Source organism: Anolis carolinensis, unplaced genomic scaffold, assembly GCF_035594765.1.
Source record: "Anolis carolinensis isolate JA03-04 unplaced genomic scaffold, rAnoCar3.1.pri scaffold_14, whole genome shotgun sequence".
In the NCBI taxonomy this organism is placed as follows: Eukaryota; Metazoa; Chordata; class Lepidosauria; order Squamata; family Dactyloidae; genus Anolis; species Anolis carolinensis.
Window position 1 is genome coordinate 12,108,774 of NW_026943825.1, and position 8,936 is coordinate 12,117,709.

General features: G+C 41.8%; 1 protein-coding gene across 1 annotated transcript in view; it reads right to left on the minus strand.

Moving 5' to 3' along the window:
* Nucleotides 1-6,533, minus strand: part of mllt11 (MLLT11 transcription factor 7 cofactor) — an 11,077-nt gene extending 4,544 nt beyond the window's left edge. Inside the window, exon 1 of the mRNA XM_062965332.1 lies at nt 6,321-6,533. The gene's annotated coding sequence lies outside the window, so the exon portion shown is untranslated. The remainder of the gene's footprint in view (nt 1-6,320) is intronic.
* Nucleotides 6,534-8,936: the final 2,403 nt, after the last annotated feature.

The window sequence follows — 8,936 nt, forward strand, 5'->3', positions numbered from 1 at the left end:
TCCTCTCCCTCTAATTAGGACTTTATTTTTCTTTTCTTTTTGTTGTATCAACCTAGAGGCATGGATGAGGGGTTGTGATGTCAATTTTCGAGGTTGTGGGGTGTTTACTTTTGTTGTTTTGTCCGCTGCCGTGATGCCATCACTCTTTTATATATATAGAAGATATAGATAGACTAGCTTGGAGACCCGGCAATGCCCGGGTTAATTGAAAAAAGCATTATTTGTCTCTGAATGTTAAGTATTCTCAGTTTGGAGTGGGTGAACTACAATTCCCAGAATCGTGGGTCAATCTTCCCCAAACCCTGCCAGTCTTCAAAGTTGGACATTTTGGGTCTGTGTCCCAAGTGTGGTCCAGATCTGTCATGGGCTGGTCATCGCCTGGGCGCAGTGCTCTCTGGATGGGGGTGAAGTACTACAACTCCCAGATTCCCGGGGCAATTGTCCCGAAACACCGGTCAGTATCCACAGGAGGCAATGTTGAGTCTGTGTGCCCAGTTTGGTCCAGATCCATCATTGGCTGGGTCCAGTGGTCTTTGGATGCAGGTGAACTACAACTCCCAAAATCAAGGCCCATTCCCACAAATACCTGCAGTATGTTCAGTTGGTGATGAGGCTTCTCTGTGTGAAGTGTGGTCCTGGTGCATTGTCGGTGGGGGTCAGTGTTTCTCTGGATGCAGGTGAACTATAACTCCCGTTTCCCCAAACTTGTCCAATATGTAATATTGGTTATGGGGGCTCTGTGTGCCAAGTTTGGTCCTGGTCCATCATCAGTGGGGTTCGATTGCAGGTGAACTATAAATCCCAGTACCCACTACTCCTCAACTTCCAGGCCAATTCCCTTCCAAACCCACCAGTATTCAAATCTGGGCATATCGGGTCTGCATGGCAAGTTTGGTCCAGACCCATCTTTGTTTGGGTTCATAGCGTTCTGGGTGTAGGTGAACTACAACTCCTGTATATTCCCCAGTAGGAGTGACAGGGCTCTGACTTGATGCGGGGTGAACTACAACTTCCACCATGTGGAGTCAATCCCTAAACTCCTCCAGTAAGTGTAGTTGCTTCTCAGTTCTGCTGTGTTTGTTATGCAGACAGATTGGAAAGGGAAGGGCAGTGGGCGGGGCCATGCAAATTCCACACCAATGGAGAACCCTGGGATGCCGGCCTGTGCGGGAGGAAAATGCAAAATCTAGGATGAAATGGTCCCCAAACGAAAGCATTCATGTTTGGGAAGGACATTGGCAGGGGGTGGGATACATGTTCATGGCGCTCGCTGTAACCGCAATGTCAGTGGAAAAGGGTGACTTGCTGGATACTGAGCCCTGGGAACGGAAGCCTGTTTGTGGAGGCCGGAGGCTGTCTGTGTGAGCGGACACCCGTGCCACATACACACATACGGGTTTTCACTTTTATTATGGATGGATATGGATATGGATACATAGAATATAGAATAGAATATAGGTATAGAATAGTAAAGGTAACGGTTTGGCTCTGACATTAAGTCTAGTCTTGTCAGATTCTGGGGGTTGGTGCTCATCTCCATTTCTAAGCCGAAGAGCCGGTGTTGCCCGTAGACACCTCCAAAGTCATGTGCCCGGCATGACTGCGTGGAGCGCCGTTACCTTCCCGCCGGAGTGGTACCTATTGCTCTACTCACATTGGCATGTTTTCGAACTGCTAGGTTGGCAGGAGCTGGAGCTAACAGCGGGCGCTCAAGCCGCTCCCGGGATTTGAACCTGGGACCTTTCAGTCTGCAAGTTCAGCAGCTCAGCGCTTTAACACACTTCGCCACCACCAGGGGTATAGATAGGTATAGATAGATAATAGATATAGATAGGCTTTTTTCTTAATCCCTCCTTATTATCCAAGATTTTCGCTTATCCAGTGTTCTGCCGGCCCGTTTATCTTGGATAAGTGAGACTCTACTGTAATAATAACTTTATATTTGTATTCCGCCTCCATCTCCCCAAAGGGACCCGGGGTGGCTCACATGGGGACCAAGCTCAGTAATAAAAACACTAAAACCAAGAGGCCACGGGACTGCGATAAAGGGCCGTAGCTGGTAGTGAGGTCTAATTAATCACCTTGATTAGCATTTAGGAAGAGAGAAAGAAAGGAGGGAAGAGAAAGGGAAGGAGAGAAGGAAGGAAGGAAGGAAGGAAGAAGATAGGGAAGGAAAAAAGGAAAGACAACAATCCCTCGGTGCCTCCTCTTTTCTCCATCCTGCATAAACGAATGCTTTTGGTGCAGTGCACTTTCTCCGCAGTGCCGCTCCCACCGCCTCTCCCTTCCCTCCTCCTTCCCTTCCTTTCCTGACTCATCCCTCGCTCTATCCGTCCCCCACAGGCCTCCTGGGCCCCATTCGCTTCCCTTTTCTCCATCAACTGAGAAGTATCACCCCATCTCTACAGCCCACGGATTGAGAAGAAAGGCCGTATTTGGCATCTCCAGATATCGTCATCATCATCATCCTTCTAGACATTACATACCAGACATGGTGTCATTAGTTATCCCAGTTCCGTCTGAAACAACTAAGAATGCATCCATCGGGTGGAAGATTGCACCATTTTTCACCATTGTTCACAATCACCCAACATTTTCGCCATTGTTCACAATCATCCAGCTTTTCGCCATTGTTCACAATCACCCAATATTTTCACCATTGTTCACAATCACCCAATATTTTCGCCATTGTTCACAATCACCCAACATTTTCGCCATTGTTCACAATCACCCAATATTTTCACCATTGTTCACAATCACCCAACATTTTCGCCATTGTTCACAATCACCCAACATTTTCACCATTGTTCACAATCACCCAATATATTCGCCATTGTTCACAATCACCCAACATTTTCGCCATTGTTCACAATCACCCAATATTTTCACCATTGTTCACAATCACCCAACATTTTCACCATTGTTCACAATCACCCAACATTTTCACCATTGTTCACAATCACCCAATATATTCACCATTGTTCACAATCACCCAACATTTTCGCCATTGTTCACAATCACCCAATATTTTCACCATTGTTCACAATCACCCAACATTTTCGCCATTGTTCACAATCACCCAATATTTTTGCCATTGTTCACAATCACCCAACATTTTCGCCATTGTTCACAATCACCCAACATTCTCGCCGTTGTTCACAATCACCCAACATTCTTACCGTTGTTCAAAATCACCCAACATTCTCGCCGTTGTTCACAATCACCCAATATTTTGGCCATTGTTCACAATCACCCAACATTCTCGCCGTTGTTCACAATCACCCAACATTTTGGCCATTGTTCACAATCACCCAACATTTTCGCCATTGTTCACAATCACCCAACATTCTCGCCGTTGTTCACAATCACCCAACATTTTCGCCATTGTTCACAATCACCCAACAATCTCGCCGTTGTTCACAATCACCCAACATTTTCGCCATTGTTCACAATCACCCAACATTCTCGCCGTTGTTCACAATCACCCAACATTTTCGCCATTGTTCACAATCACCCAACATTTTCGCCATTGTTCACAATCACCCAACATTTTGGCCATTGTTCACAATCACCCAACATTTTCGCCATTGTTCACAATCACCCAATATTTTCGCCGTTGTTCACAATCACCCAACATTTTCGCCATTGTTCACAATCACCCAACATTCTCGCCGTTGTTCACAATCACCCAACATTTTCGCCATTGTTCACAATCACCCAACATTCTCGCCGTTGTTCACAATCACCCAACATTTTCGCCATTGTTCACAATCACCCAACATTTTCGCCGTTGTTCAAAATCACCCAATATTTTGGCCATTGTTCACAATCACCCAACATTTTGGCCATTGTTCACAATCACCCAACATTCTCGCCATTGTTCACAATCACCCAATATTTTCGCCATTGTTCACAATCACCCAACATTTTCGCCGTTGTTCACAATCACCCAACATTCTCGCCGTTGTTCACAATCACCCAATATTTTGGCCATTGTTCACAATCACCCAACATTTTCGCCATTGTTCACAATCACCCAACATTCTCGCCGTTGTTCACAATCACCCAATATTTTGGCCATTGTTCACAATTACCCAACATTTTCGCCATTGTTCACAATCACCCAACGTTCTCGCCATTGTTCACAATCACCCAATATTCTCGCCATTGTTCACAATCACCCAACATTTTCGCCATTGTTCACAATCACCCAACATTCTCGCCGTTGTTCACAATCACCCAACATTCTCGCCGTTGTTCACAATCACCCAACATTTTCGCCATTGTTCACAATCACCCAACATTTTCGCCATTGTTCACAATCACCCAACATTTTCGCCATTGTTCACCATCACCCAACATTTTCGCCATTGTTCACAATCACCCAACATTTTCGCCATTGTTCACAATCACCCAACATTTTCGCCATTGTTCACAATCACCCAACATTTTCGCCATTGTTCACAATCACCCAATATTTTCACCATTGTTCACAATCACCCAACATTTTCGCCATTGTTCACAATCACCCAATATTTTCACCATTGTTCACAATCATCCAGCTTTTCGCCATTGTTCACAATCACCCAACATTTTCGCCATTGTTCACAATCACCCAACATTCTCGCCGTTATTCACAATCACCCAACATTCTCGCCGTTGTTCACAATCACCCAACATTTTCGCCATTGTTCACAATCACCCAACATTCTCGCCGTTATTCACAATCACCCAACATTCTCGCCGTTGTTCACAATCACCCAACATTTTCGCCATTGTTCACAATCACCCAACATTCTCGCCGTTATTCACAATCACCCAACATTCTCGCCGTTGTTCACAATCACCCAACATTCTCGCCGTTGTTCACAATCACCCAACATTCTCGCCGTTGTTCACAATCACCCAACATTTTCGCCATTGTTCACAATCACCCAACATTTTCGCCATTGTTCACAATCACCCAACATTTTCGCCATTGTTCACCATCACCCAACATTTTCGCCATTGTTCACAATCACCCAACATTTTCGCCATTGTTCACAATCACCCAACATTTTCGCCATTGTTCACAATCACCCAACATTTTCGCCATTGTTCACAATCACCCAACATTTTCGCCATTGTTCACAATCACCCAATATTTTCACCATTGTTCACAATCACCCAACATTTTCGCCATTGTTCACAATCACCCAATATTTTCACCATTGTTCACAATCATCCAGCTTTTCGCCATTGTTCACAATCACCCAATATCAATGGTCAATGGTCTGAAACCGACAAGCATTCAAGTGTAAAATAATAATAATAATAATAATAATAATAATAATAATAATAATAATAATATATCAGTTCAGTTTCTAGCCTTTTAAACACAGAATGATTTCTCCGAGTGTCAATCGTCTGAAACCGACAAGCATTCAAGTGTAAAATAAATAATAATAATAATAATAATAATAATAATATATCAGTTCAGTTTCTAGCCTTTTAAACACAGAATGATTTCTCCTCCTGTCAATGGTCTGAAACCAACAAGCATTCAAGTGTAAAATAAATAAATAATAATAATAATAATAATATATCAGTTCAGTTTCTAGCCTTTTAAACACAGAATGATTTCTCCGAGTGTCAATGGTCTGAAACCAACAAGCATTCAAGTGTAAAATAAATAAATAAATAATAATAATAATAATAATAATAATAATAATAATAATATATCAGTTCAGTTTCTAGCCTTTTAAACACAGAATGATTTCTCCTCCTGTCAATGGTCTGAAACTGACAAGCATCTGGGGGTAAAATAAATACATAATAGTAATAATAATAATAATAATAATAATAATAATATGTCAGTTCAATTTCCAGCCTCTTAAACACAGAATGATTTCTATGACTGTCAATGGTCTAAAACTGACAAGCATCTGGGGGTAAAATAAATACATATTTATTCAGTTTCTAGCCTTTTAAACACAGAATGATTTCTCCGAGTGTCAATGGTCTGAAACCGACAAGCATTCAAGTGTAAAATAAATAATAATAATAATAATAATAATAATAATAATATATCAGTTCAGTTTCTAGCCTTTTAAACACAGAATGATTTCTCCGAGTGTCAATGGACTGAAACCGACAAGCATTCAAGTGTAAAATAAATACATAATAATAAGAATAATATAAGAATATTATAATATAATATCAGTATATTATATTATATTATATTATATTATATTATATTATATTATATTATATTATACAGTATAGATGTAATATTATTATTACATATTATATAACATTATGGTATCTGTTCCTGTGCTTACCTTTTGTATAGGGAGGGTCCGGAGTGCCAGACGGCGGCTGGGCTTCCAGAGATGCTTTGGGCCGGGAGATGCGCAGATGGTGCGGCTGGTCTATTGTCTGGGCGGCCGGTGGGCTTTGCGCACTCACTTGTTCAGCCCAACCGCAGCTGCAGCCCCTCCTCGCAATGACGCCGGCCCTGCCCTCGTGCGACAAACCTCCTGGGTGGGATCCCGTCTATTTCTGGCATCCAAGGAGCCAGCAAAGCATCCCAGGAACGGTGCACTTGTCTTGCAAGGAAACCATGAGCCCGCCGGCTATATTTATAATTATAATAGTCTGACTAATATGTTGTCGATGGCTTTCATAGCCAGAATCACCAGTTTGCTATGAGTTTTCCGGGCTGTCTGGCCATGTTCCAGAAGCATTCTCTCCTGACGTTTCGCCCACATCTATGGCAGGCGACGTTGTGAGGTCTGTTGGTAACTAGGCCAGTGGGGTTTATATACTTGTAGAATGATATCTGTGTGCACGTTGCAACTGGCCAGCTTGGTTAGCATTGAATGGCCTTGCAGCTTCAAAGCCTGGCTGCTTCCTGCTGGGGGGGGGGGAATCCTTTGTTGGGAGGTGTGAGCTGGCTCTGATTGATTAAGAGATAGGCAGGAAGGCTGGAAGGATGGAAAGACAGAAAATGGATGCATAGATTAGAGTTAGATTGTATTGTATTGATTGATTGATTGATTGATGACTGACTGACTGATTGATTGATTGATTGATTGATTAAGGGAGGGAGGGACATGATATAGATTAGATTGAGTTGAAGGATAGATGATAGAGAGAGAAATAAGGGAGGGCAGAGGGAAATGATAGATGGATGGATGGATGGATGGATGGATGGATGGATGGATAGACAGATAGATGGACAGACAGATGAATAGAAAGATAGGTTGATAGACAGACAGATAGATGGGCAGATAGATGGATGGATGGATGGATGGATGGATGGATAGATGGATAGATGGATAGATAGATAAACAAAGATAGATAGATTGATAGACAGACAGACAGATGGGCAGATAGATAGATAGATCCCAGCTCAGTTCAGGGGAGAGAAGACCCCCATTGACCTGCATTAGGTGCTCACGGTGGACCCGTATAATATGGTCCTCCTATAATAATAAATAGAAATTATTACTGTTAATGTTATCTGCTTCATCATCACTATATTATCCTTGTCATCATAGTGTTGTTATTATTACAATCATATCATCATCATTATTATTGTATGACACAGCAAACAAGATAGATATGCTGGATTTCGTATCACAAAACCACAAGTCGAACACTTCCCAAGTGTCTAGGACTGTGTGATGTATTATTATTATTATTATATTATTATTATTATTATTATTATTATTATTATTATTATTATTATTTTATTGTATGACACAGCAAACAAGATAGATATGCTGGATTTCGTATCACAAATTCACAAGTCGAACACTTCCCAAGTGTCTAGGACTGTGTGATGTATTATTATTATTATTATTATTATTATTATTATTATTATTATTATTATTGTATGACACAGCAAACAAGATAGACATGCTGGATTTCGTATCACAAAATCACAAGTCGAACACTTCCCAAGTGTCTAGGACTGTGTGATGTATTTTCGGATGATGCGTGCAGATCCCAGCAGGGTGGCCTTTTGCAGTTGGCAGATGGTGATTTTGTCAGTGTCTATTGTTTCCAAATGCCGGCTGAGATCTTTTGGCACGGCACCCAGTGTGCCCATCACCACCGGGACCACCTGCACTGGTTTCTGCCAGAGTCTTTGAAGTTCAATCTTGAGGTCCTGAGAGCGGCTGAGTTTTTCCTGTTGTTTTTCGTCAATGCAACTGTCACCTGGGATGGCGACATCAATGATCCAAACCTTTTTCTTTTCCACAACTGTGATGTCTGGTGTGTTGTGTTCCAGAACTTTGTCAGTCTGGATTCGGAAGTCCCACAGTATCTTTGTCTGCTCATTTTCCAATAGATTTGCAGGTTTGTGATCCCACCAGTTCTTTGCTGCTGGGAGGTGGGACTTGAGGCATAAGTTCCAAGGAATCATTTGGGCCACATAGTTGTGCATCTGTTTGTAGTCTGTCTGTGCAATTTTCTTACAGCAGCTGAGGATAGGATCAATGGTTTCGTCGGTTTCCTTGCACATTATTATTATTATTATTATTATTATTATTATTATTATTATTATTATTATTATATAGAAAAAAGGCCGTTTTGTATGATATTTTAGCATTCTGGCAGGCCAATAAAAATGTAGCTTTCATATAAGGTATTCTATATATTCTTTTGTATAATGTATGGACCGAGGTATTAGTTTCTTTCTTTCTTATACAAGTAAATCGTTCATGTGTGATATCTTCTACCTCTGGCACTTCACAGGTACAAAATTGGTTATTAAAGGCACTGCAAATCCCATCATTTGGGGTCCAGGACGTGAAGTGGGAAATGGGGTGTCTGTGTGCCAAATATTGTCCGTGTCCGTCATTTGTGGGGGTTGCATAGTGGATTGTGGCATCCGATTCAGGTGAAGGTACTGCAAATCCCATCATCCTTGGTGCTCTCTCCTCAAA